This window comes from Scylla paramamosain, unplaced genomic scaffold, assembly GCF_035594125.1.
Source record: "Scylla paramamosain isolate STU-SP2022 unplaced genomic scaffold, ASM3559412v1 Contig24, whole genome shotgun sequence".
NCBI classification, from domain to species: domain Eukaryota; kingdom Metazoa; phylum Arthropoda; class Malacostraca; order Decapoda; family Portunidae; genus Scylla; species Scylla paramamosain.
In genome coordinates, this window is record NW_026973689.1 from 770,843 (window position 1) to 792,949 (window position 22,107).

General features: G+C 41.2%; 1 long non-coding RNA gene across 1 annotated transcript; it reads right to left on the reverse strand.

Moving 5' to 3' along the window:
• Positions 1-536: 536 nt before the first annotated feature.
• On the reverse strand, positions 537-14,590 carry LOC135097547 (uncharacterized). The gene is made up of 3 exons (XR_010265790.1): positions 14,470-14,590; positions 2,841-2,904; positions 537-849 (listed from the first exon to the last, which is right to left on the reverse strand). It is a non-coding gene; the product is annotated as an uncharacterized LOC135097547 (long non-coding RNA).
• Positions 14,591-22,107: the final 7,517 nt, after the last annotated feature.

Below are 22,107 nucleotides of genomic sequence, written 5' to 3' on the forward strand. Positions count from 1 at the left end.
TTTTCTCTTCGTTCTCTTATTCCTCCTCCTCCTCCTCCTCCTCCTCTTCTTCCTACTACATCCCTATCAGCCTTACATCTGTAGTATGTGAACTGATGAAAACAGTAAATTGCAACAATGTAGTGAACTATCTACATATAAATGATTTAATCAATGACTCACAGCATGGCTTCCGAAACAGACGTTCTTGTCTAACTAATCTTCTTGATTTCTTTAATGATATTTTCACCATTTACGACGAAACAAAGGCAGTAGATTTAGTGTATCTAGATTTTCAAGAAGCATTTGACAAAGTTCCGGCTACTAGCTAAATTGAAGTCATATGGTATAAATGGAAAACTTCTCAATTGGCTGTCTCAGACTGGCTGTCTGAGAGAAAGCAGCGCGTTGTTTTAAATGGTACATTTTCAAACTGGCGAGAAGTTTTAAGTGGTGTACCACAGGGATCTGTGCTCAGCCCTGTTTCTTTTCCTTATTTACGTTAATGATATCGATGAGGACCTCACCTGTAAAGTATCTAAGTTCGTTGATGATACAAAAAATAATGAATAAAGTAGTCACGTCAGAGGATAAGCAGCACTGAACTGTGGTTCAGTGCTGCTTTCTTTTGTTTGTTACTCATCCTGCCATAGTTGGCTGTCGAGCCTTGAGGGAGGTTGTCAAGGTAGTCAATGAGGGACTGGCCTGGCGGCGTGGCGGGGGCGTTCAGCGCGCCGCGCTTCAACACGAAGGTCAAGACGTCCTTGCCTGCGTTCTCCATCAGGAAGATGAGCTTCGCGCGACGGACGCAAACTTTCGGAGCGGCGGCCATGGTGGAGGGCTTGGGACACAGTTCTTCTCGCCAGCAGCCTGCAAAGAAATTTCCCAAGTGAGGAGCAGGGCAGGAGAGACGTGGTTTGCAAGGCTCAGTGCGGGAGGGAGGGAGTTGAGCCCTTGAAGTGGCCGGCCTGAGCACCGGGATGTGGGGACAAGACAAAGAGGTGGATGGGAGTAAGAGACACTATGGCACACGGCATGGCACGTGTGTTGTGTCCAAACCATTTGACAAGACAACACGAGACAAGACTTGACTGTGTGTGTGTGTGTGTGCAAGTAAGTAAGTAATTAAGTAAGTAATCAAGTAAGCAAACCTGTATAAAGTATTTCAAGGTGTACATACAATACACAGTCACGTGAGCCGAGGCTCTCTGACGGTGTATTGTACAGTAGAGCAGAGGGCCAGGAGTGCAAACAAATTATAATGTACATCAACATAATGAATTGTATTGTACAGCGGCAGTACCGCGCCGCTACAGAGAAGATAAACACTAATACAAGTGTCTCACACTAACTTAATAATAATAAAATAATGATGATAATAACAATAACAACAAGAGTAGTGATAACAATAATACTAATAACTACACCAACAACAACAGCAACAACAACAACAACAACAACAACAGCAACAATAATAATAATAATAATAATACCAATAAGAATATTATTAGTAACAAATAATAGTAACTAGCATTAATAAACATAATTAATAACTAATACTGGTAACTAGGGCAACAACAACAATAAATACCAACAACAACAACAACAACAACATCATCAACATAATAATAATAATAATAATAATAATAATAATAATAATAATAATAATAATAATAATAAAAGTAATAATGATAACAGCAACAAATGCGATGACTGCAATAAATAGCATCAAAATCACAGCTTTTGTTGATGAAGTGGTTACTTTTTAACCTGTTGTTTGTTTGAACATTTTATCAGTTGTAAGAAGAACTTTGTCTATCAAGAGGCAAACTGTTCACAACAGATTTGGTCCAACTTGTCACACTGTTTGTGAATAATATTGTTGTCACTATCGCACAAATAAGGTCAACGTTGTTACTTCTCGTGTGAGAAACATTTTCTGCCAATTTGAATATTGCATTATGTCCAAGATTTTGATGTATTAATAACAATGTGAAGTACTTATGAATGAAGGGAAGCCTGCAAATACTGAAGGCTGAGGAAGCTTTGGATGCAGACTCTTTACGGAAAATGTACAGCGAAGAATTTTATTTTGCCGTCTTGTTGCTTTTGTTGAAAAGACGGCCATGTAGATGCCCATGTAGGAAGGCAGTGCATGAGATGTGGGCAGCGTGAAGTACACTGCGTGTCACCCACTGCTTCACTTGTTACATTACCCACAATTCTTTTTGAAATGCCAGCTGTTTGAGAGACATTTAAACATATGTGTGTGTGTGTGTGTGTGTGTGTGTGTGTGTGTGTGTGTGTGTGTGTGTGTGTGTGTGTGTGTGTGTGTGTGTGTGTGTTTGTGCGTGCGTGCGTGCGTGCGTGCGTGCGTGGACCGTATGCATTTTTGGCAATGATTTCTTTGGCGGAAAAGCTGCCCACCAGTACACAGTGGAGTGGTCTCCCCTCGTTTCACAGGACGTGGACTCCAGCTTGAAAAGACTCCTCGATAAAGTTCATGACATGTTCAGTATTTGCCTCCCTATTAAGTATATAGATGTTTCACACAAAAGGCTCCAAAACCCACACATTTCTCAAACAGTAATCAACTCGACAAGACCCAAAAATCAGTTGAACAGAGAGCTTCCTAAACCGTAAGCTCCGCCCTCTGTTCCGGTGAGGATATAGACAGGCGGACAGATGTGGATGCAGACAGACAGAGACAGATAGGTAGACAGGTAGATAGACAGATTGTGTCCAGTCTTTGTGGTATATAGTCTTGCCTCGTTAGTGCCTCATTTTCTACTTTCTGAGTGTGTGCAGTAGAAAACACAGTGAAAACAATTACAAGGAAAGAAAAGAGTAAGTGTACTCACCTCAAGAGTGCAGGTGTGTACACTCCGGGAGACGGGAGGAAGGAAGGCGCGAGGCGGGAGGTGCCTGTGGGGAGAGACACACTGTGCTTCATGCTCTTACATTTATACTCCACAAGCACAAGTCTGTATCTGTGTACATCTATCTATCTGTATCTATCTGTATAAACAGAGACAGAGAGAGAGAGAGAGAGAGAGAGAGAGAGAGAGAGAGAGAGAGAGAGAGAGAGAGAGAGAGAGAGAGAGAGAGAGAGTCATCCAAAAATGTACTCACTGTTTGACTCGCTATAATTTTTTATTTTTTTTTTCAGAAACAGTTGGCCAAAATAATAATGGCAGAAGTAAGACTAAGCTTTGAAGAAAGAACATGTCATAAAGTGTTACTGGAGGCACGAAAATGTCAAAGAAGTGCAAAGACAATTCAGAAGACACTTTGACAGGGATCCACCAAGGTGACGCGCCATTGCTCGCATCACAGCTAACTTTGTACCAGATGGAACTGTTCACGACCTTCATAAGCATGCCTGTGTGGTAGTAGTAGTAGTAGTAGTGGTAGTGGTAGAGGTAGTATTCATGATTTCTCACTACTACTACTACTACTACTACTACTACTACTACTACTACTACTACTACTGTTGCTACTACTACTATGTGAATATTAATATTAATGCCTTAAGAATTGTTGCAAAAACAGTTGCAGTAGTAGCATTTATATTTGTAATAGTAGTAGTAATAGTAGTAATAATAGTAGTAGTAGTAATTGTTGTTATATTGTTATTATGATTGCTATCAATAATATCACACACACACAATAGTAGTAGTAGTAGCAGTAATAGTAGTAGTAAGAGTAGAAGCAATAGTAATTTTAACAATTTAGTATAATTTAATTATTTAATTAATTTTGTTTATTTATTTATTTATTTTATTTTATTTATTTTATTTATTTTTTTGGTGGATATGAATGTGTTCGTTGGTTGAACAAGTCCCTGTATATTAAATAGACTTTTGTGTGTCGCTCAAGTACCGAACGGCCTGGAAACACTGAGCCAAAGGGATGCCGCTCAGCCTGCAGCCAGTGTGGCGGCGTATCTTGTGTGGTGCGCGTGTGTATCGCATTGTGTTCCTCCTCATAGACTTAGTGGTGGTCAAGATAACCAGGATTGGCCAAGCCCTCCCTGAAGTGTGCTACCAGTAGTGTACCAGGTGTGTTGAGTAGCCGCCAGGTGTACAGCCACACGTGTGTTGTGTACAAGTGCATGTTGTGTACAGAAAGATCTCCCCCCTGTTTTATAAGACCCATAATGCCGCTGGCCGGGAAACTACACTTGCCACCATCTCAGACAGGACGCCATCTTGTTGTGTAAGTCAGAGACGCCTCCTATCCCCCCAATCTCTCCCTCCCCACCACCCGCCAGCCACTCCTTCCCACTTCCGCCAGCAGCAGCTACTGGCCGCCCACCAGCCAGCAGCCCCTTCACGGCCACTACCTGCCAGCACGCCTTCCTGCCCTTACCCCCTCCCACTCCTTCCTCCCCTCCCTTCAACCCACTCCTTCCTAACCACCATTCGCCACCCACTCCTGCCAGGCCCCTACCAGCAACCCACTCCTTCCAGCTCCCCGCCTGCCATCCTCCCCTTCCCGCCCCCCACCCACCATCCACTCCTTCTGGTCCCCACCCGCCTCACGCTCCTTTCCCCTTTCCGCCGCCCACACAGGAGCTGCTCTCCTCGCTCCCTCCCCCACTCATGACGTCACGGACGGCGGTGACAGTGACTGGCTGGTGTGAACCGCACCTCACACTCGCTCTACCTAAATGCTACTACTACTACTACTACTACTACTACTACAATTACCAGTGCCACTACAATTACTTCTGTTACTACTGCTGCTACTACTACTAATACTACTAATACTAATACTCGTTCTACTTCTACTACTACTACTAATACTAATATTAGTTCTACTACTACTACTACTACTACTACTACTACTATTTCGATAACTGTTACTACTACTACTTCTACTAGTACTACTACGACTATTATTATTATTGTTACGACTACTCATACTACTATTTTGACTACTACTACTACTACTACTACTACTACTACTACTACTACTACTACTACTACTGCTACTACTACTACTACAACTACTACTTCCTTGCAAGCCTCCCTGTCCGCTTTACCGTCATTCCTTGATTCATATTTTTTAGTATTTTTATTTTTATTTATTATTATTATTATTATTATTATTATTATTATTATTATTATTATTATTATCATTATTATTATTAGTGTGTGTGTGTGTGTGTGTGTGTGTGTAGGATTACAGATAAAAATACTATTCATGGATACCGTAATTTATTCACAGAAATAAATAAAAAATCTTACAGTGCACTCTCTCTCTCTCTCTCTCTCTCTCTCTCTCTCTCTCTCTCTCTCTCTCTCTCTCTCTCTCTCTCTTGTGAGTCAGTCAGCTGTTTTTAAGGTCGCTGGGCCTCGCTGCCCTCATGCCTGGCTTGTATGATGCCACGTTGCATTTTACAGGAGTACTTTTAATCACCGCAGTAATGTTGTCGTGCAATGCTTGTCAGTAAATTACGTGCTTTTTAATGCCACTTGTCTTGTTATAACACACACACACACACACACACACACAGTTGTTTGCCTGCTCTCTCTCTCTCTCTCTCTCTCTCTCTCTCTCTCTCTCTCTCTCTCTCTCTCTCTCTCTCTCTCTCTCTCTCTCTCTCTCTCTCTCTCTCTCTCTCTCTCTCTCTCTCTCTCTCTCTCTCTCTCTCTCTCTCTCTCTCTCTCTCTCTCTCTCTCTCTCTCTCTCTCTCTCTCTCTCTCTCTCTCTCTCTCTCTCTCTCTCTCTCTCTCTCCATCCTCCACCCGTGTATCCTCCTCCTAATAGTAGTAAATCTATTATTATTATTTTTATTATTATTATTATTAGTAGTAGTAGTAGTAGTAGTAATAGTAGGAGGAGGAGGAGGAGGAGGAGGAGGAGGAGGAGGAAGAGGAGCAGCAGCAGCACCAGTAGCAGTAGCAGAAATAGTAGTAACTGTGGTAGAAATAATAGTAGTAGTAGTAGTAGTAGTAGCAGTAGTAATAGTAGTAGTAATAGTAGTTGTTGTCGTCACCTCCTCCTCCTCCTCTACCTGCCCCTTGCTTCCTGTCATCTCCCTCTCCGCCACGCTCGCAGCAACGTCACGCCACCCGCTAAGGCTGCTTGCCGTCACCCACTGTTGTCTGTTTCCCTCCTTCAAAATTGTGTGTGTGTGGCTGCCGACATGAGTGTGCATTGTCACCAACACCATCACTGTTACTTACCACAACACTCTTTCCTCTTTCACTACAAAGGAGAAACAAACTCACACAAAGGACACTCTTTTCTGCCGCCATGGCCTGCTACTACTACTACTAATACTGCTACTGCTAATACTATTACGATTATTACTGCTACTTCTACTACTACTACGATTATCACTGCTACTACTACTACTAATACTATTACGAGTATTACTGCTACTTCTACTACTACTACGATTATCACTGCAATCAAGATGCAGTGAGACGTATAAAAAACACACAAGAAGAAATGGAGACTGTTGTCACAAATCTAGTTGCAGAACCACCCTCTTATGCTGGTGTCACATCTGGTAACAGCCTACCCAGAGGATGCAGCAGAAATAATTTATCACAGAGAGATCTTTGTAGAAGGCATTATACGCAGTCGGAGACAGAGGATGAACCATCAGGACGGGATGATGAAGCTGTTAGTCAACTTCAGGAAGCAAGTGTTGGCCTGAATAATGGAATGTCCGATGGTGATGCTGCAACGGCAAATGGTGACGCTGAACCAAGAGTGAGCGGTGTCGACGATGGCGGAGACCGTGACAGTGATACTTCACGTGTGGTGACTGGAGGGCGTGGTGACGACGAGGTTGGTAGCGAGCAACACGGCGTCGATGCAACGCGCGGTGGTGATGGTGGTGGTCTTGGATCGTCGTCTGGGAATGGAAGTGTCTCAAGAGATGGGGCGTTGCCGCTTCGGGGTACCGGCGCTCCAAGAACGGTTGGCGCTCATAGGAACGGTAATCCATGGATAACAGTGGGACCTAACGGCAAGCCTGTCAAATCAAACCCCCCTCGACAGCCTGGAGGAGGATTCCTGCCCCGCCATGTAGGGGAAAATCCCAGGCAGGGCGGCAGGCGGCGTGTGCAGGGTAGTGCGACCAGTAACATGTTTAAGGGCGCGCCACCCCCAAGGAGGGATTTTTTTCTCTCGCGAGTTGTGAGTAACACTGATGATCAGGTTATAAAGGATTATATAAGAGACAAGGGAATCAATGATTTTGAATTGCAGTTAGTATCTAATGAACATTCCATATTTAAATCATATAAGCTATCAGTTTCTGTGGGAGACAAAATTAAAGTGTTGTCACCTGATATTTGGCCTCAAGGCGTTTGTGTTGAAAAGTGGAGAAATAGGAATTAATGTTTTTGTACAATTTCATGAAAATGGAAGACAGTAGAAATTTAACGTGTGTTTCATATAATTGTGAATATGCAGATGATTTAAGGGCACCGTTCCTAAGTGAGCTTTATAATCAAAGTGATTTTTTTTTAATCCAGGAGCATGGTTTGTTTATGAGTCAGCTTGATTGGTTTTATGGAGTGGGTGAGGGTGTGAATGTGCACGGGGTCAGCGCCATGGAGGAGGGTCGGCTGGTGCGGGGTAGGCCGCACGGCGGAGCAGCCATCCTGTGGCGTGACTCCAAGCGGTTTCGTGTCACTCCTGTACCTTATGAATCCAAACGATTGTGTGCTGTTCGAGTTCATTTACCAGAACAAACGGGTTTGGTGATATGTGTATATATGCCCTGTGATGATCAAAGAAGTGACCAAAATGTGAATGAATATGTAAATATACTGAGTGATATAGCAGTTCTTAGTCTTAGTAATGATATAGATTTTATATTAGTAGGTGGTGATTTTAATACTGATTTTAGCCGTGTTACGCCCCAGACACGGGCCTTTGTTAAATTTATCGATGAGTACAGGTTTTATTGTTGTGATAATGATGCCTTATCCACAGTTGCTTATACTTATTGCAGTAAAGGAAATAATTTTAAATCCCTGATAGATCATTTTTTGATATCAGACAATATATCTAACTTCCTTCAGACTTATACTACTATTGATTCTGTAAACAATCCATCAGACCATATAGCTATAAAGTGTGTTTTAGATGTTACTATTTCTTATAATGTGGAAAATATTGAGCATGAGACCTTCGAGCGCATATGTTGGCATAAGGCAAATACTGAGGATATATTAAGGTATAAAGAGTTAGTCACTGGATATCTGTTAAATGTTCCCCTACCGGAAGATATGTTAATGTGTAGAAATAATATGTGCACCCAGCATGAAATGGAAATAGCAGCATTTTATGATCATATCACCAATGCACTTATAAAGGCAAGTAAAGAGTGTATACCAAGGACAAATTGTGGGAGAGTTAAGAAAATTGTGCCAGGCTGGAATGATTGTGTTGAGGGTTATTTTCGCACTGCTTTGTTTTGGCACAGGTTATGGGTAGACAGTGAACGACCTCAGCAAGGTCTCATTGCCGAAATACGCCGTACAACACGTAAATGTTATCACCAAGCACGCAAGATGGTTATAAAGCAAGAAGAGTTAATAACTACAGAGAAATTAGCTGAGAGTTTGCAGGCTAGTGCTTCTGGTAGACAGTTTTGGAGATCTGTAAGAAACAAGGGAAAACAGAAGAAAAAAACGCCTAAGGCAGTTGATGGAAAACATTGTCCTAAAGATATAGCTGATTTATTTAAAGGAAAGTTTGAAGAGCTTTACAACAGTACCTCATACGATACAAATGAGATGGATAGCTTAAAATCTGCCATCAACAGTGTAATTTCTTGTCAGAAAAATAGTAATGAAAGTATACTCTTGATTACGCCTGATGAGGTGCGTCAAGCACTGCGGAGAGTGAGGCCTGGAAAGGGAGAAGGTGAGGGTGACCTGATGTCTGACCATCTCATACATGCTGGTGATGTGTTATACGGACACTTGTCTGTACTGTTTTCAGCCATGTTGAGGCACGGTTTCTCTCCCCACAGCATGATGAAAGGGGTTATGATACCGCTTCCTAAAGGTCGTTGGGCAAATCTTAATACCAGTGAAAATTACAGAGCGATTACTCTTAGTAGTTTGATGAGTAAAATACTGGATAATATTGTATTGATGAGAGAAAGGGATAAACTATTGACCAATGATTTGCAGTTTGGGTTCAAAGAAGGAACATCCTCTACTATGTGTACAGCAATGGTGAGAGAAACTGTGTCTTATTATGTATCTAAAGGTACAACTGTTTATGGGTTTACGTTAGATGCAAGCAAGGCTTTCGACAGAGTTAATTATTGCAAATTATTTGATATTCTATTGAAACGTAATGTATGTCCCTCTTATATGTAGATTATTGTTAAACATGTACGTAAATCAAAAACTAAGCGTAAGATGGAAATGACTTACTGTCTAGTACATTTGAAGTGAGTAATGGAGTCAAACAAGGTGGGTGTGATCTCTCCTATACTGTATTGTGTTTATGTAGACGGGTTACTCACGGAATTGCGAGACTCTGGCGTTGGCTGCTACAATGGGTGGCACCTATGCAGGAGCCTTCGGGTTTGCTGATGACCTAAAAGGTCTAGCACCAAGTGTTTTTTGCTCTCAAGAAGATGATAAGCATCTGTGTAGATTATGCATCGAGATATGACATTGTGTATAACGAAAAGAAAAGCAAATTAATAGTTTTCCACGGTAATAAAAGAAGTAATATAATTCCTAATGTAGAAATTAATGGTTAAAACTATTGATATTATGGAGGAAATTGTACACCTGGGAAATGTTTTAGGAAGAAAATATTTTTAAATGTGATACTTCTAAATGTGTGACTGATTTTTATCGACAATGTAATTCATTTTTATCCCGTTTTAAGGGTGGACTGTCACATGTAAGAAATACTTTGTTTTTTAAATATTGTTCTAGTTTTTATGGTAGTCAACTTTTAAATGTGTGTGATGGTAGCATGGAAGCGGTGTACCGAGCGTGGAGGGGTTGCAGTGCGTCGAGTGTGGAAGCTGCCCTGGACCACACACTGTAGTCTGCTTCCTCACATTGCTAATGTTATGCCCCCAGAAATGTGGTTCGCAAAACGGGAGATTGCTTTTATAAACCAAATATTAACATCAGACAATATGGTTATAAGAACAATAGGAAGAATGGGGGGTTTATGGAAGACATTCAATAATGGGCAGTAATGTAAGATATCTTTCATACAAATTTAATATGAATATTGGAGACATCAATAAGGTTTGGACGCAGCTGCAGTGTGACCAGTACGAACTTGCACGGACTGGTGCACAAATTCGTGAATTGTGTTTGATGAGGGATAGATGTGATACCACAATCTTAGATGTAAGGGAAACTAAGATGTTGATTGATGCTTTGTGCACCGAGTGACGTCGGATTCAGTATGATATTGTCTAATTTAGTATAAATTTATGTCTTTTTTTTTTTTTTTTTTTAATAATTAAATGAAATGTTTTTCTTTCTTTTAGTTTTAGTATGTATTTTAGTTTGTGTACACATCTTGTGTGAATAAAGAATATTGAATTGAATTGAACTAACTACTACTACTAATACTATTACGAGTATTGCTGCTACTTCTACTATGATTATCACTGCTACTACTACTATTACTGCTATAACTACTACTACTACTACTACTACTACTACTACTACTACTACTAACTACTACTACTACGATTATGACTACTACTAATACTAGTAGTACTTCAACTGCTGTTACTGTTAATACTACTGCGACTACTGCTACTACTACTACTACTACTACTACTACTACTACTACTACTACGATTGTGACTGCTTCTACTACTACTACTACTACTACTAATACTAGTACTACTACTACTACTGCTGCTAACTACTGTTAATACTACTGCGACTACTGCTACTACTACTACTACTATTTCTACTGCTACTACTACTACTACTACCACCACGACCACCACCACCACCACCACCACTACCACCACCACCACCACTACCACCACCACCACTACCACCACCACCACTACCACCACCACCACCACCACCACCACCACCACCACCACCATTACTGCTACTACTTCTATTACTACTACTCATAATTAATAATAATAATAATAATAATAATAATAATAATAATACGAATACTTCTACTACTGCTACTACTGTCAATACTACTGCGACTATTGGGACTACTTCTGCTATTACTACTACTATTACTACTACTACCACTACTACTACTGCTGCTGCTACTAGTACTGCTACTACTAGCACCACTACCATTACTACTACTACTACTACTACTACTACTTTTTATGAAGGAAAGGACGCTGGCCAAGGGCAACAAAAGTCGAATAAAAAAAAATGCCCATTGAAATGCCACAGTCCCATAAAAGGGTCCAAAGTGGTAGCCAAAAATTGAAGGATAAGTGTCTTGAATCGTCCTTCTTGAAGGAATTCAAGTCATAGGAAGGTGGAAATACAGAAGCAGGCAGGGAGTTCCAGAGTTTACCAGAGAAAGGGATGAATGATTGAGAATACTGGTTAACTCTTGCGTTTAGAGAGGTGGACAGAATAGGGGGTGAGAAAAAGAAGAAAGTCTTGTGCAGCGAGGCCGCGGGAGGAGAGGAGGCATGCAGTTAGCAAGATCAGAAGAGCAGTTAGCATGAAAATAGCGGTAGAAGACAGCTAGATATGCAACATTGCAGCGGTGAGAGAGAAACTGAAGACAGTCAGTTAGAGGAGAGGAGTTGATGAGACGAAAAGCTTTTGATTCCACCCTGTCTAGAAGAGACTAAGTACTACTACCACCACCATTACTACAGCTGCTACTACTACTACTACTACTACTACTACTACTACTACTACTACTACTACCACCGTTGCTAACTAACTACTACTACTACTGCTACTACTACTAATACCCACCACTAGAACTATCACTACTACCCCCCATTACTACTACTACTTACTGCTATTATCACCCACCATTGCTACTACTACTACTACTACTACTACTACTACTACTACCACCTCCATTACTACTTCTGGTACTACTACTACTACAACCACCACTACTACTACTACTACTACTACTACTACTACTACTACTACTACTACTACTACTACTACTAGTACTACTACTACTACAACTGCTACTACTACTCGTACCACCACCACTACTACCACTACCACTACTATCCCCTAGCACCAGTGCCTGTATAATAGTCATCAGGTGTCACGGTGTGATGAGAGGAAGCCATTAAAAAGGAAAAACAAGTGTCTGTGTGGCAGCTTCGGCCTGACACACTGAGGCAGAAGTCAGACACGTGCACAGTGTGAATACAGTGTGTGTAAGGCAACGCCAATAAACACTTCCTTGCCTCTTCACACACACACACACACACACACACACACACACACACACACACACACATATTGTCATAAAATATATTTTTTATAAAAATATTTTTTTGTTCATAGATTTACTGGAAGAGTATTGCGATGAGAACGTGTAGGAGAACCAGATGTCCACACACGCAGAGAGAGAGAGAGAGAGAGAGAGAGAGAGAGAGAGAGAGAGAGAGAGAGAGAGAGAGAGAGAGAGAGAATGCAAACCATCACTAATATAGTATTTAGGTTAATTCAGTATTTCTTTAGTTAACGTTCAAATACCACATTATCTGTAATTCATTGATTTGCAAGATGGCCGCCACTCACTCCTTATCGAGCACCCAATATTGTGAGTAGCGACAAGTGGGAGATGGGACGCCATTTTGTTCCCAGGCAAACGCCGCGCGCCCCCTCGCTGCCAGCCGTGCCTGCTCTCATGTCTCTCTCTCGTGTTGAAGACACCTATTGTACAGTAAATACTGGGCCCATACTTTCTCTCTCTCTCTCTCTCTCTCTCTCTCTCTCTCTCTCTCTCTCTCACCTCTCTCTCTCTCTCTCCTCTCTCTCTCACAAACGTAAATGAGAAAGAGAGAGTGGGGGAAGCAGAAAGAAGTGAGAGCGGAGGAGGAGTAAGACGAGAAGGATAAGGAAAAGGAGGAGGAAGAGGAGAAAGAGGAGGAGAAGGAAAAAGGGGAGGAGGAGGAGTAGGACGAGGAGAAGGAAAAGGAGGAAGAGGAGGAGGAAGAGGAAGAAGAAGAGGAAGAGTAAGACGAGGAGAAAGAAAAAGAGGAAGAGAAGTAGGACGAGGAGAAGGAAAAGGAAGATAAAGAGGAGGAGAAAGATGAGTATGAAGAGAGGCAAAGAAGGAAGAGGAGGAAGAGGAGGAGTAGAGGAAAAAAAAATAGTAGGAAGAAGAAAGAGAGAGAGAGAGAGAGAGACGAGAGAGAGAGAGAGAGAGAGAGAGAGAGAGAGAGAGAGAGAGTGGAAAGTTGATAGATTCATGGTTCCTCTGGTCTCTCTCTCTCTCTCTCTCTCTCTCTCTCTCTCTCTCTCCTCTCTCTCTCTCCTCTCTCTCTCTCTCTCTCTCTCTCTCTCTGTTATTGCTTTAGCACTACTACTACTACTACTACTACTATTATTACTGTTAGTACTACTACTACTACTACTACTATTATCGAATAAATAGATTAATGCATAATACATGCAATAGTAACAATCAAAACAAACAAAAGGGCCAAATGACATGAATAAATAAATAAATAAATAAATAAACAATAAAACACAAAGAGAACAGACAACCGCCATCACCATCATCACCACCACAAGCACCACTACCATCACGACCCAAACACCAATACCTGTCTCACTGCTCACCTTAATATAAGTATTTTTCTCCCCCACACACACAACCAACTTGCCTGAAACCAATATTCTCAATCACTAAACACAACCACCACCACCACCACTGCCCTCGTTCGGAAGTATGTGTTTGTTCGGCTTCTTGACTTTGGCTTCGTCTTCGTCTGTTTATAAGAAGCGAGGCCGGAGTGTATGGAGAAGGATGAAGGAAGGGGAAGGATGGGGCAGGGAGGTTAGGAAGCGTGGGACACAAAAGGATACTGAGGATATTGGGGGGTGGGTAGGGGGATGAAGGATATTAGGAAGGCAATGTTATTTTGGCAAGGAGGAGAAGGAGGAGGAGGAAGAGGAAGGAGGAGATAAAAATGTAAAAGGCGATGAGGAGTAAACGGGTTAAAGGAGAGGAGATATGAAGGAAGAAGTGATGGAGGAATATGCTGAAGGAAAAGGTTGAAAAGAAGGAAGGAAGGAAGGAAGGAAGGAGGAAGCAAAGTTATTGATTTTTTTCTTTGTCCTCTTTGCTTGACATTCTTTTTTTTTTTCTCTCAGCGATCTATTTTCTTTAAGAACTCTCTTAAATATTTACTACACACCGACACACTTGAGAGAGAGAGAGAGAGAGAGAGAGAGAGAGAGAGAGAGACGAGTGAGAGAGAGAGAGAGAGAGAGAGAGAGAGAGAGAGAAGGGCACTCCAACACCCATCATTACTTCTCTACTTACTCTTCTTTCTTCTATAGCGCTTTCCTCCTTCTCCTCCTCATCTCCTTCTCTCGCGCCTTCTTCTATTTTTCTTTCTCCTCCTCTGGCTTTTCCTTTTACTTCTCTTCCTTTTCTTCCTCTTCGTATAAACCTTACACCACCACAACCGCCGTCGCCACCACTACCGCCGCCGCCCAGCTGATGGTCCTGTCCCGAGCTAAGGACGGTCACCAATGATTACTCGTTTCTGGGACAATCTTGAACCGCGTGTTTGCTCGCTTCATCAGGTTACTGTCCCCCCTAACGAGACTGGTCCCCCCCAGACCAGACCAGCCTTTCGTCTTACCAGCTCCTCTCCTCTAACTGAATGTCTTCAGCCTCTCTCTCTTCCCCGCAATGTCGCATCTCCTGCTATCTTCTATCGCTATTTTCTCGTCAACTTTTCTTCTGATCTTGCTAACTGCATGCCTTCCATCCTCCCGCGCCCTCGTTGCACACGACTTTCTACTTTTGCTCACCCCTATTCTGTCCACCTCTCTAATGCAAAAGTTAACCAGTATTTTCAATCTTTCATCCCTTTTTCTCGGTAAACTCTGGAACTCCCTGCCTGCTTCTGTATTTCCCCCCTTCCTATAAATTTAATTCTTTCGAGAGCGAGGTCTCAAGACACTTCTCTCATTTGTGTTAAACTTTTTTGGCTCTTTCTTTTCATAGGTATATATTTTGTTGCCTTTGACCAGTGCCCCTCTTGCATAAAAAGTCCCCCTTCTCTATTACCTCCCTGGAAACTGACTTCGATTCTCCCCCATCTCTATCCCTTCCCCACGAGCCCCACCACCCCCCACTCTCTCTCTCTCTCTCTCTCTCTCTCTCTCTCCTCTCTCTCTCTCTCTCTCTCTCTCTCTCTCTCTCTCTCTCTCACCAGGATGGTCCCAGGAGAGCAGAGTAGGTCATGTTTTGTTACAATCAGTGGTATTTACTTCCTTCCTCTGATGCTGATGGGGAACAAAAGTGTCCCTCGATGTATTTTTCCCCGTGGTGTCTAATTGGCGATGGGGGAAACAAATCAGTAGGGAAGGGAAAAAAAAAACTAAGGAAAAGTTGAACTGATTAATTGACGGAGGGAAGAAAAGAGGGATGAAAAAGGTTTAGGAGGAAAGAAAATGGGTAAGGAAGGAATACTTAGGACAATGAGGGCAGATGATGGAGATGAGAGAAGCTTGTGTGAGGGATCAGAGAAGGAGGAAATGGGGAGGGAATGGAGGAAAGAAGGATGGGACAGGGAAGAAAGGACGTAAGAAAAGAAGGGAATGAAGAAAAAAAGGGGAAGATAGGAAGAAAAGGGTATAGAAAAGGAAAATAGTATAGACAGGAGGGAAAATACAAGAAAATAATAAAGAAGAGAGGAAATGGAGAAAAGATGAATGGAAGAGGGGAGAAAAGGTGCAGAGAACGAGAGAAAATGGAGAAAAGAAGGAAAAAGACAGGAAAAAAGTGCAGAAGAAAGGAAGGGGACGGAGGAAAGAACTGGGACAAGGAGGAATGGGAAGGAAAAAAGGAAAGAGGAATGGGGCAAGGAGGAAAGAGTTTAGGAAGGGAAGGGAAGGAAAGAAAGAGAAGGAGAGAAGGATGGGATGGGAAAAAAGGTTTGAGAAGAGTTTCAAAGACAGATAAAAGAAAAAATTTTAAAACTTATTAAACAATGCATATGTAAATTTAAGTTTCTCTCTCTCTCTCTCTCTCTCTCTCTCTCTCTCTCTCTCTCTCTCTCTCTCTCTCTCTCTCTCTCTCTCTCTCTCTCTCTCTTGGTGCAAATTAAATGCCGTTTAATGAAATCGCCAATGATTGCTTATCTTTAGACCATTACTCTCATTTTATGCTCGAGTAAAAAAAAAAAGAAAAAACAAAAGAAAAAAAAGCTTAATTAGAAAAGTTTCCTGCTCATTAACAGACGCTTAAGGCTTGTTAATCTTTACACCAAGTTATCTTTGGCAAATCCGTTTTTCATGGCTTTAATTAAGCTTTTTTTTTTTTTTATCTTATTTCCTGGGGGAATGCGTGTGAATGACTTACACACACACACACACACACACACACACACACACACACACACACACACACACACACACACACACACACACACACACACACACACACTTTATAGACAAAATGACGAATCACATACTGCAAAATACACGAGTAACAAAATTTATACAAATGAATAATAAAGAAAATAACACATAGAACTGAAACACATCTCTGTCTGGCAATTGTCTAAATAAAACTACAATGTCATTTTTTTTTTAGGTAGAGAAATAGGAGACCTGAAAGGAAGAAAAAAAGAAAAAAAGAAGAAAATAATGATAATAATAATAAGAAGAAGAAGAAAAACTCAATTCTTTCCTGTATGATTGAACTTTCCAAGAACGACAAACGGGAAAACACTCATTTAACACTCAACGTGAACCTTAAGTGTCGGTCTGTGTGTCTGTCTGTGCGTGCGTGTGTGTGTGTGTGTGTGTGTGTGTGTGTGTGTGTGTGTGTGTGTGTCTGTTTGAAAGGCGACAATCATCCATCATTTCCACGCTTCAGACAAACGGATGACTTGACAAGCCTTTCTGATTGGGAGAGCGAGGGCCAGAGTCAGGGAGGCGAGGAAATATAATGACAGACGACCAAGAGGAGGAGGAGGGAGGAGGAGGAGGAACGGAAAAAATCTATCAGTTTTTCTCAAATTTTTTCAGTGACGTTTTACAACTTCAACTCCTCCTCCTCCTCGTGGTCCCTCCTCCTGCTCCTCCTCCTCTTCCTCGTAACTACCTGCCATTTTAACCACTAAGAGAGAGAAAAGAAAAAAAATACTTCAACACAAAGCCTTTCACTGATCTATTCTCTTCCTCGTCCTCTTTCTCCTCCTCCCCCTCCTCCTCCTCCACCTCCTCCTCTTCTTTCTCCTCCCCCTCCTCTTCCTCGCGTTGTTTGAAGAGCCGTGCAGACGGACGCTCAATAAGATAAGAAAAGGATGTCTTGGACTTTTTCTTCCCGAGTCTTTTTCTAAACCCTCCTCTGTGTGTCCTTCTCTCTGTCTCTCTTTCTTTCTCTCTGTCTATCTGTCCGGCTGGTTGGTTATATTGCTGGAGAAGGAGGGAGAAGGAGGAGGAAACGGACGAATACAAAGGAATACAAAGAAAGTCCAAACAGCAACAGAGCTCCTTACTAATCTGTTTCGGTAACTATTCTACGCTATTAGTGGGAGAGACAGGATAATACAGACGCTCCTCCCCACCACTCTCATCACTCTAACCAATACTGCCCAGAAAAAAAAAAAAATGTTGTATAGAAAAACCACATGAATTTGAGAGGAAAGTAATAAAGAATTAAGTCTAAGAGGAGGAGGAGGAGAGAGGAGGTAGAAGAGGAAGAAGAGAGAGAGAGAGAGAGAGAGAGAGAGAGAGAGAGAGAGAGAGAGAGAGAGAGAGAGAGAGAGAGAGAGAGAGAGAGAGTAATGGGGAGTATAAGTCATGATACACACTTCTCTGAGATTCACTTCCGTTTTAAGATTAATTACTGACAGCGTTGTTTCCTCTTGCCTTCCGTTACGCACACACACACACACACACACACACACACACACACACACACACACACACACACACACACACACACATTATTATTATTAATATTATTATTATCATTATTATTTTTATTATTATTATTATTATCATTATCATTATTATTATTATTATTATTTTATTGAGCACAACGCTACTCTCAACATGTAATTACAAAGTTAAAGGTAAAATGGCAGTGACGCTGTCGGTCCACTGCAAAGTAGCAAAACTGTTATAAAGTCCATTAAGAACAGTAAGCAGTATTAATACACTATCAATATAAAAAGGACAAGTTAAAATACGTAATGCTCTACAAACGGTTTACAAATAATAATTAGTTTCTATAGAGGATTATTTGATTTTATAAAATAATTGAATATTTCAAATATAATATTGTTAAAGGAAAATAACATAATATAGAAATAACTCTTAAAAAATTCTAGCCAGTAAAATTTAAAAAGTTATTACATACCAAAACTATGAAATAATAAAAGATAAAACTAACTAATAAAACTAACCTAATTAAAAAAGTTACTTATTGTTAATCAACGACTTAAAAATACAAAAATATAAAATAAATAAAACTGCCTACATAGCTAAAAGTCATAAAAATGATAACACAACACTTGACTAAAATAATATCACACAAAATGATCGACATGCCCATGATTTTGCATACAAGTGTGTTAGCCACATTTGCCAAAAATAAGTTAGTGGTAGTATATATATATATATACGAGTATATATATATATATATATATATATATATATATATATATATATATATATATATATATATATATATATATATATATATATATATATATATATATATATATATATATATATATATATATATATATATATATATATATATATATATATATATATATATATATATATATATATATATATATATATATATATATATATATATATATATATATATATATATATATATATATATACAGAGAGAGAGAGAGAGAGAGAGAGAGAGAGAGAGAGAGAGACTAATAAAAGTATATCTTAACCTGAAAAGAAAGAAAAAAAGCAAACATTAGATGTGTACAGTGTGTCATCCTTCGTGGCTTACCCAATGTTTCCTGACGGCGACGCGCGAGGCAGGCGAGGAGAGAACCAGAGATGAAGGGAAGGATGTCGTGTGAGGGGAGGGAATGTTTCTGTTGCTACTGCTGCTGTTGTTGTTATTGTTGTTGTTGTGTTGGTTATGCGTTGTACTGGCCTAACAGGACACCCGCGTTAGCTCAGTAACACAGTCAAGTAACACAGACGGCGGTGTGCCCTTTGCTGTAACACTTCGGAACCTACAAGGCGGTGGTTTGGATTCAGTTTTGCTTTTCCTGGGTTTTGTTTGCGCGTCTCCAAACAAAGGCCACGAGAAGCAAAGGTGTGAATCCAAACGACTGCTTTATAGTGATGCGCTCTGTGTTAGAGCAGAGGTGACGCCCTCACTGTGACTGAGCGCTGGCGTCCTACGAGGCCTGCACGCAACACACCACCTGCACAACAACAACAACAACAGCAACAACAACATCTACCACTACTAGCAGCAGCAGTAGCAGTAGCTGTAGCTAGGAGTTCAGGACTGGCGCGTGGCCGTAAGGGGAATCTTCCTTTGAGGGAGGAGCAGCAGGTGACCTGAAGTCTCATGGCCTCATGGCCTGAGCTGTCTTGTTCATGCTCAGCCTGAGGGCCTGACCTGTCACAGACCTGCCCTCAATGGCTTGGCGGCGTGGTTGGCAGGGTGGTTGGCGCCACCCTCAACCCAGATACCCACCATTGCAGAACATGGCGGCGAGGCACTGCTGCTTTCACTTCACCTTGCCTCCTGCAGGGCTGAAGTAAGGCATAGCCTGGTGTGCTGTAGCGGTGCACGTCAGCACCTGCACGAGGGCGGCCAGCGCCACCTGCCTCCTGAAGACGGCCACCCCGTTCGCCACGCAGCGCACAGTGACGGGGGTCTGCCGTCCTCCCCAGCAGCCCAGGCCCATCTTGGCTACCTGGGCAGGACTGAGGGTTCCGCTCCCCCCACTGGAGAAGGTGAACGAAGCACTGCGGCGCAGCACCCGGCCTGGGAGGGGACAGCCGCACACTCGCTGAGTCACGGGGCAGCCTCAGCCGCGCGGGGACACGCAGACAGTTGTTCTGTTGTTTCGTTGTGACGTCTGTCCGAAAAAGAAAATCCTGTTGCGTTGTGGTTCTGCGCTGAACAAATTTCATGGATGGAGTGAATGAATGAGTGTGACATCATGGTGACTCCCTCACCTGCACACACACCTGAGGGCGCCACAGTGAGGCTGTGACGCACACGCCGCGCACAGAGAGAGAGAGAGAGAGAGAGAGAGAGAGAGAGAGAGAGAGAGAGAGAGAGAGAGAGAGCCAAGGGACAGCGAAAAAATCAGAAAAAAAGGAAAAGCCAGGAAAACGAAAAAGGAAAAAAAAGGGAAAACGGGGAAAAAAAAAAGATGTAGGAAACGAAGCATTTTTCCACCACACGAGCGCAGAGAATGAAGACAAAATATCCGTCCATTTTGTATCATTAACCTAACCACGCTGGCCTGCCCTAGATAGCGACTAAATTTACCGTTAATGTACAGTACTACACATCCATTGTATTACCTCCTGCACTTTACTACTAACCTACACCCTCCCTGGTACCGCGGCTAGTGTAAACAAAGGCCACACACCGCCAAGGCCTCGTCCTCTAAATATTTAAAACGATCTCCCAAAACCTGCTTCTTTTTACGTGCAGTAGACGAATGGTATAAAAAGATTGCGTAAGGGAAGCCATAAGGAAAATGTTTTGGCAGAATGATATAGTGTTTTTGCTTGGTGTAATGGAGACTTATTTTCTTTCTCCCTCTTTCTCTAAATACTTAACACGATCTCCCAGAACCTGCTATTTATTTATTTATTTATTTTTTAAGTACAGCAGACGAATGTTGTAGAAAAAATGACATAAGAGAAGCCATAATGGAAGAAGGGTGTAGTTTTGTTGCTTGGTGTAGTGGAGACGAATTATTGGTAGTTTTTCTCCCTGTGGCTTCTGTTCGAACAAAGAAGATCTGGTATAGAAGAGTTGCATTAAGAGAAGCGAATAAGGAAAACGTATTGGTAAAATGTTATAGTTTTGTTGCTTGGTGTAATGTTGTTTTTTTTTCTTTGTCCTTTAGCATTTATGTGGAAGCGTGCACTAGAGAGATCAGTTGTTGTAAGTGTGTTGTAGTAAGAGCGTGTTGTAGTAAGAGTGTGTTGTGGTAAGAGTGATTTGCAGTAAGAGTGTGTTGTAGTAAGAGTGTGTTGTAGTAAAAGTGCGTAGTTGTAATGATAAGGGAAGCGTATTGAGGGAAGATTATATAGACAAACTTGACGAAAAAAGATTAGACATATTAAACAAAAATAGGGAAATTAAACAAAACAAAAATTAGACAGTGAACAAAAGATTTGACAAGTAAAATAAAAGAATAAACATAAAACAACAAATAAAACAGATAAAACAAAAGATTAGACAGATTAGACAAAAGATTAGAGAAATCAGACAAAAGAGAATTAGACAGATTAAACATAAGAAGAACAGACAGATGAAACAGAAAATAATTAGATAAATTAGACAAAAGAAGATTAGACAAAAAAAAAAGATTAGGCAGATTACACAAAAAAATAGACAAATTAAACAAAAGACGATTAGACAGATTAGACTAAAGAAGATTAAACAGACTAAACAAAAAAAAAGATTAAAGAGATTAAACAAAAGAGGATTAGACAATTAGACAAAATAATAGACAGATTAGAGAAAAGATTAGACGGAGTGGACAAAAGATTAGACAAACTAGACAAAATAAGATTAGACAAAAGTACACATACGGATGACGGGTGAAAATATGTAAAGTACCTCCATACAGACACTGCCACGTGAAGACCTAAGAACTTGAAGCAACTTCCCTAATTTTTTACGTTCTCATGTTCACCTAATCTCTCTCTCACATATCATCCCTCGACCTGATCTAATTTTAATCCAATCCAATCC